The following is an 18,318-nucleotide window of genomic DNA, read 5'->3' as shown; positions in this document are numbered from 1 at the left end:
AATGGAGACGATTGCAAAGAAGCAGAGAGAAAACGTCCCAGATATTTGAAATGAGTGGTTTACCTACACTGGGACAAGTTACTTCAAATTTGTTATCAGTTAAGGTGAAAGAAAGCATATTTGATTTCTCTCTTCCTTTGCCATCAATGTCAGATCACTTTGACCCAGAAGAATGGGACACAAGCTGAAAGGAACTTGGCTTAGTTTATCCCTACCAATTCGGATCTTTTCTTTCCAAATTCCAATCAGAAATCACAAATTTCAGAGAACGACATTCCATGTGAAACTAAACACTGGAAAAATGAGATCCAAAAGTGATGTAACAACTGAAGAATGTGTGGAGTAATGGAAATGGACTTAGACACCACGCCCTGCCCTGCCCCTGGACCACTGTATTTATTAATATTGTGCTTTCAGTGTGGAGTGAAAATGGTGTTAGAGGTGACAGCAGCTAGTCTGTCCTCTGAAACCATGGTGGGCAGGAAGTCAGGCTGAGGTGACCATCCCTTTCCTCCCCTCTTCTGTCTCACTCTTCATTCCTTTTGATCTCAGCATCTTCTCATTTCTTTGTGGTATTTTGATGGGACATGCTTTGGGTCCCGCAATATCTACATCTGTGGCCAAATTGCAGTTTGAGGGCAAATCACTGTCCCTTTTGAGCATCCATTTTCATCACTGGAAAGCAAGGAGGCTGGTCCTTGTCTCCCTTACCTCATAAGAATTTAAGGAGGAGGAAGAAGAAAGTGTGCACAGAATGTTCTAGACATCCAGGGAAAAGGTACTGCATACCACAGGTTATCTGCCTATCTCATGGGGATGTTATAAAACTAAGTGAGATCATATGTGAAATATTTTGAGTTCCATGAACACAAGCAGCATATGCATTTGAACTGCTATGATTTATGTTCTAGTAGCTATGGCAGTATTTTACTTAATATGTTTATTCACTTCTTTATTAATTCTCTAGCAGAATCCACACGGACAGTGATTCAACAGTGGAAAAGAGGCTGTGTTTAAAAAAAATTCCCAAGGAAATAAACAGTCATCCAATAAATATTGAAGGTCCTGTCTACGTACCACCACCAGGTTGTCTATTGTGATTTCTATTTTCCTTCCAGTGAGGAGTGAGGTGGGAGGGATGGTGATGAAGGGAGAGAGCGAAGAGAGGATAAGGTCAGAGAGGCTTATATTCAAGTGATTCCAGGTCTCCTAACGCTCAGCAAGCTGAAAGAGCCTCTAAACATTAAGACACTGAAATCTCTCTTTGAGAATGACTGACCAGTGGAATGGATTTGAATTTCTCTGTTTGTGACAGGATAAAAAGCTTTTTTTTAAAATCATATTTTCATGGACATCTATTTTAAGAAATATTGGTCATCCAGATCAACACCCTCCATGGCTCATTTGCATTCCAAAGCACCATGGAAAAATGTTTGTTTATTACATGTTTAAAGTTTACTGTAATTAGCATATTACTTTTGGACAGGCTAACAGAAAACAACACAGACTAATTTGATTAACAAAATATTTGTGGGGGGTGGGAGGCTGGGCGGCCCACACAATCTAAGAAAGAGCTAAACCAGCAGACTTTGAGAAAGGTAGGAATATCTGCTTCTGCCATTTGAAGAGCAGGAATTCAGTGCTCTCTCCTTTGGTTGGGGCCATCGCCCAAATCATTGTCTGTGTTCTGCTCAAGACTCAACTCCTTGTGAGAGGGTAAAATTGAATTAGTTTGGATCTGGTGTCCATCTTGGTGGTGGTGGTTGTGAAGGGGTTCAGGGCATTGGCAGCCCCACCAAAAAACATGGACCTTTCCCCAGAGGAAAAGAGGTTGGTGGACCAAAACCAAAGACATCTACTACTTCAAAACTCTACTATATACTAAGTTGATTTCTGAATATAGGCGGTCGGTATATTTTATTTTATTTTTATTTTTTGTGTGGTTTGACATGTTTTCTTTTTAAAAATTTTTATTGAAATATAGTTGATTTACAATGTTGTGCTAGTTGAAGGTGTACAGCAAAGTGATTCAGTTATACATATGTATATGAATATATACACTATTATATATAAAATAGATAACTAATAAAGACCTACTGTATAGCATAGGGAACTCTACTGAATACTCTGTAATGGCCTATATGGGAAAAGAATCTTAAAAAGAGTGAGTATATATATATGTATAACAGATTCATGTTGGTTGTAGGTACATTTTATAGTGTATTGGACTCCTGACAACTTTTATGATATGGTTGTATACAATGCTTAAACTTACGTAAAGATATAATGGGGTGAAGTGGTCTGCATATCTGGGTTTGCTTTGGTATGGCCACTAGTTAGCAGTATAAACTGGGCAGCAACCTTAATCTCTCAGGGTCTCAGTTTCCAGGGTTAAAAATGAGGTGAATTATAGATCTATCATTTTATCCATTTATTTTTGCTTTTGTCATCAAACAGAATTATTAATTATATGCCTCAGTATATAGTACCCCATCACATTCTTCTAAGCAAGGTGCCTTTCTGGTTTTACTTTATTTTCTACTTTATCCTTAATCACCATTCTTTTCACTCCATACACAACCAATTTAATACTTTCAATACATGTTCTTATATATGTAAAATATATAGTATTTTCAGTATGTATTTGTGTATGTTACATATACAAATTTATTATATATATATTTAAGCTATTTGTAAATAGTATTAGCTGTTTGTACTAGTATTACTAACTAGCTACTAATCTCATTCTGTTTTTTTAAATTGTTTTTATACAACATCATGTTTTTAAGGGCTATCCACATTGGCCCATGTATATCTAATACATTGTTTCCAACTGCTTTGTAGCATTTCATTATATGCGCCACTATTAATGTATTTATCTAGTGATAAATACATAAAGCAGTGCCAAATCTCGCCAACACTACCAAATTGCTTGCTTGTACATGTATTTTGTAGGACTTTCAAGAGTTTCTTTAAGATATTCCTGTTATAGTGAGGTTAAGATATGAAATTTATAATTTTACAAAGTATAGTAAAACTACTTTCCAGAAAGATCTTATACTTACTGCTTCTGCCTGCTTGGCACAAAAGCTCTTATTTGTCTATATTCTCTTCAAAACTTCTAAATACACAGACATATAGAAATATCAATGTACATTTATATACATGTTTATATTTATGTATTTTTTGTCCCTGATCACCAAGATATTCACCTATACTTTCTTCTATTTGCTTTATGTTTTAAACTTTCATATTCAAGTTTTCAGTCCATTTGAAATAAATCTTTTTTTTTTCATTTTGTCTTTCTCTATGTAAACTAAGTTTTTCAAAAGCATCTTCTAAATAAGCCATCTTTCATTTTTTCTCACATATTTTTGGTGTCTGCATTATAGTATAGCAAATCACATATAAATATTGGCCTACTTCAAGCACTCTGTTTTGTTCCATTGATCAGTCTGTTTGTTTTTGTACCTACATCACACTGCTTCAAATTATTGTAGCTTGTGGCATGCCTTAATATCTGAGAGGTTAAGTCCCTGCTCTTTGTTTTCCTTTTTTCCAAAACTGGTCTAATGGCCAACTAGCTATTCATATGGAAAGAAAGAAAAATATGACCTATTATACAGAAATAAACTCCAGACAAATAAGGGCTTAGAAATAATAATTTTTAAAAACTTGGCTAGATATCTATGAGAATAAATGCAGAACAGATGGATTTCTGAGATCTTCCTAGCAAAACTGGAAATCCAGAGGCTATAAAACAGGAGATAGAAATAATTGACTATGTAGAAATTTAAAAATTTTAGAAATAATTGACTATGTAGAAACTTAAAACTTTTATATGGCAAAACATTCCATAAAATATCAATAGGCAATGATGGAACAAGAAAAACACATTTGTAACTCAGATGAAAAAGTATCAATTTCTATGTTATTCAAAGATAAACAACTCAATTGAAAATGGATATAAAATATGAATAGATAATTCAGAAAATGACAATTTACATAGCCAACAAATGTGAATAGAAGTACACGTTCAAAAAAAGACAGAGAAATCCACATTAAAGAAACAATGAACTATACTTCATACTCATTGGACAAGGATATAGAGGAAAGGGTAGTATGATACATATTGGTGGTGGGAATGTTAAGATGTATAGAATTCGGGGAAAGAAATATGGCAATATCTATGGAAGCTAAAAGAACATCTTCTCTTGTTCAACTAATATTTGACAAAGGAGCCAAGAATATCCAATGGAGACAAGGCAGTCTTCAATAAATGGTTCTGGGAAAATTGCATATTTGCATGTAAAAGAATGAAACTTGACCCCTATCATACATCACTCACAGAAATAAAATCAGAGTCAATTAAAGACTTAAACATAAGATCTGAAACCATGGGACTATTAGAAGAAAACACAGGAAAAAAATCTCCTTGACACAGTCTTGGTAGTGAATTTTTGGAAAACACAATAAAAAAAAAACAAGTAGGACTACATCAAACTAAAAAGCTTTTGCACAGAAAAAGAAATCAATAAAGTGAAAATGCAACCTGCAGAATGGGAAAAAGTATTTGCAAACCATGTATCTGATAAGGGGTTAATATCCAAAATATATAAAGAACTCATACAACTTAATAGCAAAAAATTCCCCAAGTAATCCAATTAAAAAATGAGCAAAGACTCTGAATAGACATTTTTCCAAAGAAGATATATGAATGGCCAATAAGTACATGAAAAGATTTTCAGCATCACTAGTCATTAGGGAATTGCAAATTAATACAGCGAGTATCACTTCACGTCTGTTAGAATGGCTATTATCAAAATGACAAGAGATAGCAAATGTTGGGTGGAAGTAGAGAAAAGGGAACCCTGTGCGTTGTTGGTGGGATTGTAAATTGGCACAGCCTCCTTGGAAAATAATATAGAGGATCCTAAAAAATTAAAAATAGTATCATGTGGTACAGCAATTTTACTTCTGAGGAAATATAAAAGAAGAAAGACTCCAAGTCAGAAAAATATCTGTACCTCTGTGTTCATAGAAGCATTACAAGTATTTACAACAGCCAAGACATGACAACAACCTATCTGTTGATGGATGATTGGTTAAAGAACTTGTGGTATATACATACAATGGAATATTATTCAGCCATTAAAAAAGAGAAAATTCTATCATTTGTGACAACATGGATGGACCTTGAAGACATTATGCTAAAAGACAGAGAGACAAATACTGTATGATCTCACTTTTATGTGGGATCTAACAAACAAACCAACCTGAAACTCCAAGAACACCAAACTCAAAAAAAAAAGAGATCAGATCTGTGTTTACCAGAAGCAGGGGGTGGGGTTAGGGGGAATTGAAGGTGGTCGAAAGGTATTAACTTCCAGGTATAAGATAAACAAGTACTAGGGATATAACATTCAACACGATGACTATAGCTAACACTGCTGTTATGATGTATAGGAAAGTTGTTAAGAGAGTAGAACTCTCAGAGTTCTCATCACAAGGAGAATCTTTTTCTTTTCTTTTATTATATCTATATGAGATGATGGATGTTCACTAAACCTATTGTGGTAATCATTTTACAATATATGTCAATCAAACCATCATGCTGTACATTTTAAACTTAAATAGTGATGTGTCAATTATTTCTCAGTAAAACTGGAAAAAATAGATATTCTCTTCTACTCAGTGCTTCTATTCCCAGAACCTCTATTATAGAAATAGAAGTATAAACATTGCCCACAAAAATAAAAGTACAAATTTGTATGAACCTACAACTTACAAGGACATTTACTGCAGCACTGTTTATACTGACCAAAAACTAGAAGCAAAGAATATGACTAATGAGATGAATAGAACTGAGTTATGGTTCAAACTCTATATAATATTCTACAGCCATGAGAATTAAAACAATATATGTGTAGGATATGTGGTTATGGAGAAAAATAGAATGTTAGCATGGAATTAAGGATGACAGGGGAGAAAAGATATCCATGATATGATGTCACCTATATAAAATTATATATATATATCTATGCATAAGTAATACAACAATGAATGATTACAAAATGTTAAAGGTGGTTATCATATGGTAGTGAAATTCCAAATATCTTTACATTTTTATGTATTGTTCTAATTGTTTTTATAATGAATATGTATATTTATATAATCAGAAAAAATAAAAAAGATATTTTCATTGTGGGAATTTATAAAAATGCCAAATACAAAATAAAATTGACAACAATTTATGAAGCTTTATTTTTCCATGTAATATTAGAAAAAGTTTGTCAAGTTTACAAAAAAATTCCTACTGACATCTTTATTAGCATTGAATTGAATTAAGGAAAAATTCCTTGCAGATTTGATATCTTTATTATGTTACATTGTATTGTATATTTATTTAGTTCTGCTCATTTTTTAATCCTTAAAAGATTTTAAACTTTTCCTCTGTAAAGGTCTTTTTCATCTTGTATTAGGATAATTCCTAAATGCATTATTGTTTTTATAGCTATTGCAAATGTTTTCTTGTTTTCTATTTTATTTTGAGGTATAGAAGAATCTTTTTCACTTTTATAATTGATCTTCATCTTGTAATTGTGCTGAATTATTTATTAGCTCCTGTGGTGTTTTTATTAGTTCATGTTTATTTTTTATTATTATTTGTTTTGCGGTACGCGGGCCTCTCACTGCTGTGGCCTCTCCTATTGTGGAGCACAGACTCCGGACGTGCAGGCTCAGCAGCCATGGCTCACGTGCCTAGCCATTCCGCGGCATGTAGGATCTTCCCCGACCCGGGCACGAACCCGTGTCCCCTGCATCGGCAGGCGGACTCTCAACTACTGCGCCACCAGGGAAGCCCATCTTATATGGTTTCTGATAAGAAATCTGCTGTAGTTCTTATCTTTACTGCTCCATAGACATGTTTTTCTTAACCTGGCTACAAGATTTTTTCTCTATTTTTATTTTTCTGTACTTGAATGTGACATATGTAGATGTATTTTAAATCTTTTTGGTATTTTTTCTGCTCTACATTCTCTGAGCATCATAGATCTGTGGTTTGGTGTCTATCATTAATTTTGGACCATCCTCAGCCATTATTACTTCAAATAGTCCTTTTACTTTGTTTTCTCTCTGGTTCTTCAATTCTGTTAAAAATTTTCCAAAGTTCTTGGATATTTTCTTTTTAGTGCAATCTAAATGTCTTATTTCGTTCTGTGAATTTTAAATTTACATGTATTGTAGTTACTGCTAAAATGTATGTTCTTTCATGTTATTTTGTATTTTTTGTTTGCTTCTTTTTTGCTTCCTTTCCTGTCTTCTATCTGTTGCATTTTATTGACTTTAAAGTTATACTTTTATTTTTTGAGAGACTCCTCCTAACCTGTTAGGGATCATACCTAAATTTATTTTCCTTATTCATTTTAAAGTTTCTGTATTCCATCTTCCTCCTGCACTACATGAGTACTTCTGCCCACCTACAACTACTCTGGTTTATTATTACCAACATACTATGCTCCCTCTCTTCATATTGTAGGTTGGTATTTCTCCAGGTTTAAATTCAGGTGAGTGAGGCACCAACCATGCTACTGGCCATTTTATCAGGTACTGAAGAATTTTGCTCTAACATTTGGTGGGTCAAAGCTCCAATTGCTACTCCATGTACCACTTGGTAGGGGCAGCAATGATGCACTTTTGCCTATTTTGAATGAGAATCATAAAATTTGTGTGCAGAAATTGACCTTAGAGAACATTTAGTATAGTAGTCCTTATTTAGTAGATAAAGAGTCATTTTCTTATGGCTCTCTAAGCAGGTTGTTCCCACCATGCCCATGTTGTAGAAAGGGAATATAGTTAATTATAAGGCTTAGCTACTCTACACAGTATATTTTGTGTCACTCCCATCTCTAATAAGCTTCCAGAAAATTTCAGATAAAAGGCAAGTATCACTTCAATGTAATAAGGGATACCTGATTTAGTCTAATTCCATGCTTTTCAGAGAAATAAACATAGAACTAGGTGGTTTAGGTGACTATGGTCCAGCTCATGTATCATGTTAGAAGAAGAGCCAAGGCTGGATCCTGGGTTCTGACACCTGTTCCAGTGTCCAGTCCTTGGAACCGTAATGGCTCCTATTTAGATTCTATTTTGTGTAGGAGAGTAGGAGGAAATAGCTACATTTGAGTACATGAGAATTCCATATTCCAATACGATGCTGTGTTAGAAGGAGAAAGTCATTTTCATTATAAGCCATTCCTTTCCATTGTTCAAAGCCTTCTGGAATAATCTCTTTTAGATTTAAATTATCCATGTTTGAAACATGCAAGGTCAACGCCCAGAGGTAATTTTACTTGAAAAATTTGGGCAGACTCTTTTGAGATACATCAGATTAGTGGAAAGTTAAAGAAGAAAAGAATTATTAAAAACTCACTTCTTCTTAGCTTTTATTTAACACTCAACTGCTGAATTGTTAACTTTCTTTAAATTCTTCATTTGGAAGAAAATCATAAAATAGTTGAATAATTAAAAATTTTAGGGCACTTAATTTTTAATTAATTGAAAATACCAATAAACATCATGACCCTTATTTTTCTTGTTTTTAAAAGAAAAAATGGCACTAGCTAAAACAAATATTAATACATACAATAACAGAACCACACAAAGAAACTTATATTTATGTAGATTGTTTGAAAACTTTAAATTCAGGAGTTTTCAAATATAAGGTCCTTTATGAAATAAAACACAAATTCAATATTTCTTACTACTGATATTTCCTTTTTCTTGCTGAATATTTAGTTAGGCATTTTTGCTTTGACTGAAAGGAATACAGAACTGTTCTAACAACCCAAGTAATGGAGGCTTTTTGGGAGAATGCATGAGGTCTGGAACGAGGAGAGAAAACCCACTGAAAACTGAACTTCTTTTTCTTGATCTCACTCATGGAGTTTGAGCTTCTCTCTGGGTGTTCTTTTTGGCTCTTTTCTTCCTTCTAGCAGATTCTTTTGTTTATTTAAATCTTTTGCTCCCTCCTGACTTCATTGTGTCATTGCAGTCTCTCTGGCCTCCCTACATGTCATGAATATTCATCTCCACCTTATCCTTGGGGAACAGAAAACATCCACCCACAGGTCATAGTGATGTCCACTTGATGCACCTGGTTTCATGTAGGTGCAGTGAGGTCATGTAGTACCAGCTATGACTGCAGAGTTCCTAGCACAAATATGTACGTATGTACATATTTAACCAGGAATGACAAATGGATACATATACATTATCAAGTTCATCTTGTCATTATAAATAATAGTTACTGAGGACCTCACTGGATAACCCCAAGATGTCCAAAGTGATAGTATATATAGGGTAAAACTGTCTAAGATAGTTTCCCAAAGTATTTATTATGAATTTCTTAGCTGGATATTATACAGTATATTTCTCTAATCCAGACACATTGCATGAATCTCAACATATACAGTTGCTACACATCACCATATATAAGGCATTTCTATATACAGTTTCACTGGGGTGAGTGAGGGGGTGGGGTAGAGAATACATGGATCTTTTTTTTTAAAAAAGAGGAAAAAGGAACTGAAATTGTCAAATGTTTGATTTGATCAATATATATATACAAAGATAGAAATATTTGGTGGGTATTATCAGATTACCAATGAAGCCAGGGGTACCTCCACTGACTATTTTTAGCAGATTTTTCCTTGGGATATCCTCCTCTTTCCTAACTATTTTCAGTTGCCTAGATTTGAATCCTAGGAAGCAGCAGCCTGAACACTGAACTTATCCCTGGTACAATTATGACCTTTCACTGCAATTCATGTATCATGCAGTTCCAAACAGGCTGTAGAAAATGAAAAAAATGCTATCTAAAAGCTGGTTCTTTGAAAACATAAAAAAATTGATAAACCTTTAGCCAGGCTCATCAAGAAAAAATGGGAGAGGGCCCAAATCAATAAAATTACAAATGAAAAAGAAGTTACAATTTACACCACAGAAATACAAAGGATTGTAAGAGACTACTACAAGCAACTATGCCAACAAAATGTACAACCTAGAAGAAATGGAAAAATTCTTAGAAAGGTACAATCTCCCAAGAATGAACCAGGAAGAAATAGAAAATATGAACAGACCAATTATAGATAATGAAATTGAACCTGTGATTTATCAGCTTCCAACAAACAAAAGTCCAGGAGCAGATGGCTTCACAGATGAATTCAATCAAACATTTAGAGAAGAATTAACACCTATCTTTATGAAACTATTCCAAAAAATTGCAGACGAAGGAACACTTCCAAACTCATTCTATGAGGCTACCATCACCTTGATACCAAAACCAAAGGTACCACAAAAAAAGAAAATTACAGGCCAGCATCACTGATGAACATAGACACAAAAACCCCCAACAAAATACTAACAAACTGAATGCAACACATTACACACAATACAATACATTAAAAGGATTGTACACCATGATCAAGTGAGATTTATCCATGGATGCAAGGATTTTTTCAATAGCCACAAATCAATCAGTGTGATATACCACATTAACAAATTGAAGAATAAAAACCATATGATCATCTCAACAGATACTGAAAAGGGTTTTGATAAAACTCAACATTCATTTATGATAAAAACTCTCCAGAAAGTGAGAATAGAGGGAACCTACATCACCATAATAAAGGTCATATTTGACAAAGCCACAGCTAACATCATACTCAATGGTGAAAAGCAGAAATCATTTCCTCTAAGATCAGGAAGAAGACTAGGATGTCCACCTCTTGTCACTTTTATTCAACATAGTTTTGGAAGTCCTAGTCACAGGAATAAGAGAAGAAAAAGAAATAAAAGAGATCCAAATTGGAAAAGAAAAAGTAAGGCTGTCACTGTTTGCAGATGACATGACAGTATTCATAGAAAATCCTAAAGAAGTTACCAGAAAACTACTAGAGCTCATCAATGAATTTGGTAAAGTTGCAGGATACAAAATTAATACACAGAAATCTGTTTCATTTCTATACACTAACGATGGAAGATTAGAAAGAGAAATTAAGGGAGCAATCCCATCTACCATCACATCAAAAAGAATAAAATACCTAAGGAGGCAAACCTACCAAAGGAAGCAAAAGACCTGCACTCTGAAAACTATAAGACACTGATGAAAGAAATTAAAGATGACACAGATGGAAAGATATTTTGTGTTCTTGGATTGAAAGAATCAATATTGTCAAAATGACTATATTACCCAAGGCAATCTACAGATTCAATGCAATCCCTATCAAATTACCCATGGCATTTTTCACAAAACATGATCAAAAAATTTTTAAATTTGCATGAAAACATGAAAGACCCTGAATAGACAAAACAAACTTGAGAAAGAAAAACAGAGTGGAGGAATCAGGCTCCCTGCCTTCAGACTATACTGCAAAGCTACAGCAATCAAAATAGTATGATACTGGCACAAAAATAGAAATATAGATCAATGGAACAGGATAGAAAGCCTAGAAATAAACCCATGCTCCTATGGTTAATTAATCTATGAAAAAGGAGGCAAGAATATACAATGGAGAAAAGACAGTCTCTTCAATAAGTGGTTCTGGGAAAACTGTACAGCTATATATAAAAGAATGAAATTAGAACATTCTCTAACACCATGTGCAAAAATAAACTCAAAATGGATTAAAGACCTAAATGTAAGACCTGATACTATAAAACTCCTAGAGGAAAACATAGGCAGGACACTCTTTGACATAAATGGTAACAATATCTTTTGGATCTATCTCCTAAAGTAATGGAAATAAGAACAACAACAACAACAAAAAATGGGAACTAATTAAACTTAAAAGGTTTTGCAAGGCAAAGTAAACCATAAACAAACAAAAAAGACAACCTACAGAATGGGAGAAAGTATTTGCAAACAATGCAACAGACAAGAGGTTAATCTCCAAAATATACAAGCAGCTCTTACAGCTCAGTATCGAAAAAACAAACAACCCAATCAAAAAATGGGCAGGAGACAAATGGACATGTCTCCAAAGAAGACCTACAGATGGCCAACAAACACATGAAAAGATGCTCAACATCACTAATTATTAGAGAAATGCAAATCAAAATTACAATGAGGTATCACCTCACACCAGTCAAAATGGCCATCATCAAAAAGTCTACAAAGAATAAATGGGAGAGGGTGTGGAGAAAAGGGAACCCTTTTACACTGTTGGTGGGAATGTAAATTGGTATGGCCACTATGGAGAACAGCATGGAGGTTCCTTAAAAACTAAAAATAGAGCTACCATATGATCCCACAATCCCACTCCTGGGCATATATCTGGAAAAAACCATAATTCAAAAATGTACATGCACCCCAATGTTCACTGCAACACTGTTTACAATAGCTAAGACATGGAAGCAACCTAAATGTCCATGGAAAGATGAATGGATAAAGAAGATGTGATATATATTTACACACACATACATACATATACAATGGAATGTTACTCAGCCATAAAAAAAGAATGAAATAATGCCATTTACAGGAACATCGATGGACCTAGATATTATCATACTAACTGAAGTAAGCCAGACAGAAAAAGACAAATATCATATGATATTGCTTATATGTGGTATCTAAAAAAAAAAGTTATCAGTACAAATGAACTTATTTACAAAACAGAAAGAGACTCACAGATATAAAAAACATACTTATGGTTACCAAAGTGGAAAGGGGGGTGGGGGTAGGGATGTTAGAAGGTTGGGATTAAAAAATACACACTACTATAAAAACCATATGATCATCTCAATAGATGCAGAAAAAGCTTTCAACAAAATTCAACACCCATTTATAATAAAAACTCTCCAGAAGTGGGCATAGAGGGAACCTACTGCAACATAATAAAGGCCATATATGACAAACCCACAGAAAACATTATACTCAATTGTGAAAAACTGAAAGCATTTCCCTAAGAACAAAATTGTGTCCACTCTTGCCACTATTATTCAACATAGTTTTGGAAGTCCTAGCCACTGCAATAAGAGAAATAAAAGGAATCCAAATTGGAAAAGAAGAAGTAAAACTGTCACTGTTTGCAGATGACATGATACTATTCATAGAAAATCCTAAAGATGCCACCAGAAAACTACTAGAGCTAATCAATGAATTCAGTAAAGTTGCAGGATACAAAATTAATACACAGAAATCTCTCTTTTTTAAAAAATAAGTTTTTTAATTTACTTTTGGCTGTGTTGGGTCTTCACTGCTGTGCATGGGCTTTCTCTGGTCATGGCAAGTGGGGGCTACTCTTCCTTGCAGTGCATGGGCTTCTCACTGTGGTGGATTCTCTTTGTTGTGGAGCTTGGGCTCTAGGTGTGTGGGCTTCAGTAGTTGTGGCATGCAGGCTCAGAAGTTGTGGCTTGTGGGCTTTAGAGCACAGGCTCAGTAGTTGTTGTGCATGGGCTTAATTGCTCCAAGCATGTGAGATCTTCCTGGACAAGGGCTTGAACCCGTGTCCCCTGCATTGACAGGAGGATTCTTAACCTTTGTGCCACTCGAGAAGTCTCCACAGAAATCTCTTGCATTCCTATATACTAACAATGAAAGGGCAGAAAGAGAAATTAAAGAAACAATCCCATTTATCATTTCAACAAAAAGAATAAAATATCTAAGAATAAACCTACGTAAGGAGGCAAAAGACCTGTAATCAGAAAACTGTAGAAGAACCTTGAGAAGATGGCAGAAGAGTAAGACACGGAGATCACCTTCCTCCCCACAGATACATGAGAAATACATCTACATGTGGAACAACTCCTACAGAACACCTACTGAACGCTGGCAGAAGACCTCAGACCTCCCAAAAGGCAATAAACTCCCCACCTACCTGGGTAGGGCAAAAGAAAAAAGAGACAAAAGAATAGGGACAGGACCTGCACCAGTGGGAGGGAGCTGTGAAGGAGGAAAGGCGTCCACACACGAGGAAGCCCCTTCGTGGGCAGAGACTGCGGGTGGCGGAGTGGGAAGCTTTGGAGCCATGAAGGAGAGCACAGCAACAGGGGTGCAGAGGGCAAAGCGGAGAGATTCCCGCACAGAGGATCAGTGCTGACGGGCACTCACCAGCCCGAGAGGCTTGTCTGCTCACCGGCCGGGGCGGGCGGGGGCTGGGAGCTGAGGCCCAGGCTTCAGTCGGATCCCAGGGAGAGGACTGGGGTTGGCTGCGTGAACATAGCCTGAAGGGGCTGGTGCGCCACGGCTAGCCGGAAGGGAGTCCAGGAAAATGTCTGGACCTGACAAAAAGGCAAGAGACTGCCAGGGTCCCGGGATCCAGAGACAACTTCCCCGGGAGAACGCACGGTGCTCCTCAGGCTGGTGCAACGTCACGCTGCCCTCTGCCGCAGCAGGCTCACCCACCATTCGTACCCCTCCCTCTTCCCGGCCTGAGTGAGCGAGAGCCCCCGAATCAGCGGCTCCTTTAACCCCGTCCTGTCTGAACGAAGAGCAGACGCCCTCAGGCGACCTACACGCAGAGGCGGGACCAGATCCAAAGCTGAACCCCTGGAGCTGTGCGAACAAAGAAGAGAAAGGGAAATTTCTCCCAGGAGCCTCAGGAGCAGCGGATTAAAGCTCCACAATCAACTTGATGTACCCTGAAGCTCCACAATCAACTTGATGCACCCTGCATCTGTGGAATATATGAATAGACAGAGAATCATCCCAATTTGAGGAGGTGGACTTTGGGAGCAAAGATATATAAATTTTCCCCCTTTTTCTCTTTTTGTGAGTGTGCATATGTATGCTTCTGTGTATGATTTTGTCTGTATAGCTTTGCTTTTACCATTTGTCCTAGGGTTCTGTCCATCTGTTGTTTTTTTTAATTAAAAAACTATTTTTCATAATAATTATTTTTTATTTTATTTTATTTTATTTTATTTCATCCTCTTTCTTTCTTTCTTTCTATTTTTTCTCCCTTTTATTCTGAGCCGTGTGGATGAAAGACTTTTGGTGCTCCAGCCAGGCATCAGGACTGTGCCTCTGAGGTGGGAGAGCCAACTTCAGGACACTGGTCCACAAGAGACCTCCCAGCTGCACGTATTATCAAATGGTGGAAATCTCCCAGAGATCTCCATCTCAACACCAACACCCAGCTTCACTCAACGACCAGCAAGATACAGTGCTGCACACTCTATGCCAAACAACTAGCAAGACAGGAACACAACCCCATCCATTAGCAGAGAGGCTGTTTAAAATCATAATAAGTCCACCGACCCCCCAAAACACACCACCAGACGTGGACCTGCCCACCAGAAAGACAAGATCCAGCCTAATCCACCAGAAAACAAGCACTAGTCCCCTCCACCAGGAAGCCTACACAACCCACTGAACCAATTTTACCCACTGGGGACAGACACCAAAAACAATGGGAACTACTAACCTGCAGCCTGAAAAAAGGAGACCCCAAACACAGTAAGTTAAGCAAAATGAGAAGACAGAGAAACACACAGCAGATGAAGTAGAAAGGTAAAAACCCACCAGACCTAACAAATGAAGAGGAAAAAGGCAGTCTACCTGAAAAAAAATTCAGAATGATAGTAAAGATGATCCAAAATCTTGGAAATAGAATAGAGAAAATACAAGAAATGTTTAACAAGGACCTAGGAGAACTAAAGAACAAACAATGATGAACAACACAATAAATGAAATTAAAAATACTCTAGAATGGATCAATAGCAGAATAACTGAGGCAGAAGAACAGATAAGGGACCTGGAAGAGCAAAGAGTGGAAATAACTACTGCAGTGCAGAATAAAGAAAAAAGAATGAAAAGAACTGAGGACAGTCTCAGAGACCTCTGGGACAATATTAAATGCACCAACATTCGAATTATAGGGGTCCCAGAAGAAGAAGAGAAAAAGAAAGGGAGCAAGAAAATATTTGAAAAGATTATAGTTGAAAACTTACCTAATATGGGAAAGGAAAGAGTTAATCAAGTTCAGGAAGCACAGAGAGTCCCATAGAGAATAAATCCAAGGAGAAACATGCCGAGACACATATTAATCAAACTACAGAAAATTAAATACAAAGAAAACAGATTAAAAGAAGCAAGGGAAGAACAACAAATAACACACAAGGAAATCCCTATAAGGTTAACAACTGATATTTCAGCAGAAACTCTGCAAGCCAGAAGGGAGTGGCAGGACATATTTAAAGTGATGAAGGAGAAAAACCTACAACCAACATTACTCTACCCAGCAAGGATCTCATTCAGATTTGATGGAGAAATTAAAACCTTTACAGACAAGCAAAAACTGAGAGAGTTCAGCACCACCAAACCAGCTTTACAACAAATGCTAAAGGAACTTATCTAGGTAGGAAACACAAGAGAAGGAAAAGACCTACAATAACAAACCCAAAACAATTAAGAAAATGGGAATAGTAACATACATATCAATAATTACCTTAAATGTAAATGGATTAAACACACCCATGAAAAGACATAGACTGGCTGAATGGATACAAAAACAGGACCCGTATATATGTTGTCTACAGGAGACCCACTTCAGACCTAGGGACACCTACAGACTGAAAGTGAGGGGATGGAAAAAGATATTCCATGCCAATGGAAATCAAAAGATAGGTGGAGTAGCAATTCTCATATCAGACAAAATAGACTTGAAAATAAAGACTATTACAAGAGACAAAGAAGGACACTACATAATAATCAAGGGATCGATCCAAGGAGAAGATATAACAATTGTAAATATTTATGCACCCAACATAGGAGCACCACAATACATAAGGCAATTCCTAACAGCCATAAAATGGGAAGTCGACCGTAACACAATCATAGTAGGGGAGTTTAACACCCCACTTTCATGAATGGACAGATCATCCAAAATGAAAATAAATAAGGACACACAAGCTTTAAATGATACATTAAACAAGACGGACTTAATTGGTATTCATAGGACATTCCATCTAAAAACAACAGAATACACATTCTTCTAAAGTGCTCATGGAACATGCTCCAGGATAAATCGTATCTTGGGTCACAAATCAAGCCTTGGCAAATTTAAGAAAATTGAAAACGTATCAAGTATCTTTTCTGACCACAACGCTATGAGACTAGATATCAATTACAGGAAAAAATCTGTAAAAAATACAAACACATGGAGGCTAAACAATAAACTACTTAATAACCAAGAGATCACTGAAGAAATCAAAGAGGAAATCAAAAAATACCTAGAAACAAATGGCAATAAAAACATGACAACCAAAAACCTACGGGATGCAGAAGTATTTCTAAGAGGGAAATTTATAGGAATACAATCCTACCTTAACAAACAAGAAACATCTGAAATAAGCAACCTAGCCTTACACCTACAGCATTTAGAGAAAGAAGAACAAAAACCCTCTAAAGTTAGCAGAAGGAAAGAAATCATAAACATCAAATCAGAAATAAATGAAAAAGAAATGAAGGAAATGGTAGCAAAGATCAATAAAACTACATGCTGGTTCTTTGAGAAGATAAACAAAATTGATAAACCATTAGCCAGACTCATCAAGAAAAAAAGGGAGAAGACTCAAATCAATAGAATTAGAAATGAAAAAGGAGAAGTAACAACTGACACTGCAGAAATACAAAAGATCATAAGAGATTACTACAAGCAACTCTATGCCGATAAAATGGACAACCTGGAAGAAATGGACAAATTAATAGAAATGCACAACCTTCTGAGACTGAACCAGGAAGAAATAGAAAATATGAACAGAGGAATCACAAGCAGTGAAACTGAAACTGTGATTAAAAATCTTCCAACAAACAAAAGCCCAGGACGAGATGGCTTCACAGGCAAATTCTATCAAACATTTAGAGAAGAGCTAACACCTATCCTTCTCAAAATCTTCCAAAATATAGCAGAGGGAGGAACACTCCCAAACTCATTCTATGAGGCCACCATCACCCTGATACCAAAACCAGACAAAGATGTTACAAAGAAAGAAAACTACAGGCCAATATCGCTGATGAGCATAGATGCAAAAATCCTCAACAAAATACTAGCAAACAGAATCCAACAACACATTAAAAGCATCATACACCATGATCAAGTGGGGTTTATCCCAGGAATGCAAGGATTCTTCAATACGCAAATCAATCTGTGTGATACACCATATTAATAAATTGAACAAGAAAAACCATATGATAATCTCCATCAATGCAGAAAAAGCTTTTGACAAAATTCAACACCCATTTATGATAAAAACCCTTCAGAAAGTAGGCCTAGAGGAAACTTTCCTCAACATAATAAAGGCCATATATGA

The sequence above is a fragment of the Neophocaena asiaeorientalis genome, unplaced genomic scaffold, assembly GCF_003031525.2.
Source record: "Neophocaena asiaeorientalis asiaeorientalis breed wild unplaced genomic scaffold, Neophocaena_asiaeorientalis_V1.1 scaffold7, whole genome shotgun sequence".
Taxonomy (NCBI): domain Eukaryota; kingdom Metazoa; phylum Chordata; class Mammalia; order Artiodactyla; family Phocoenidae; genus Neophocaena; species Neophocaena asiaeorientalis.
Note: the sequence above shows the minus strand (reverse complement) of the source record.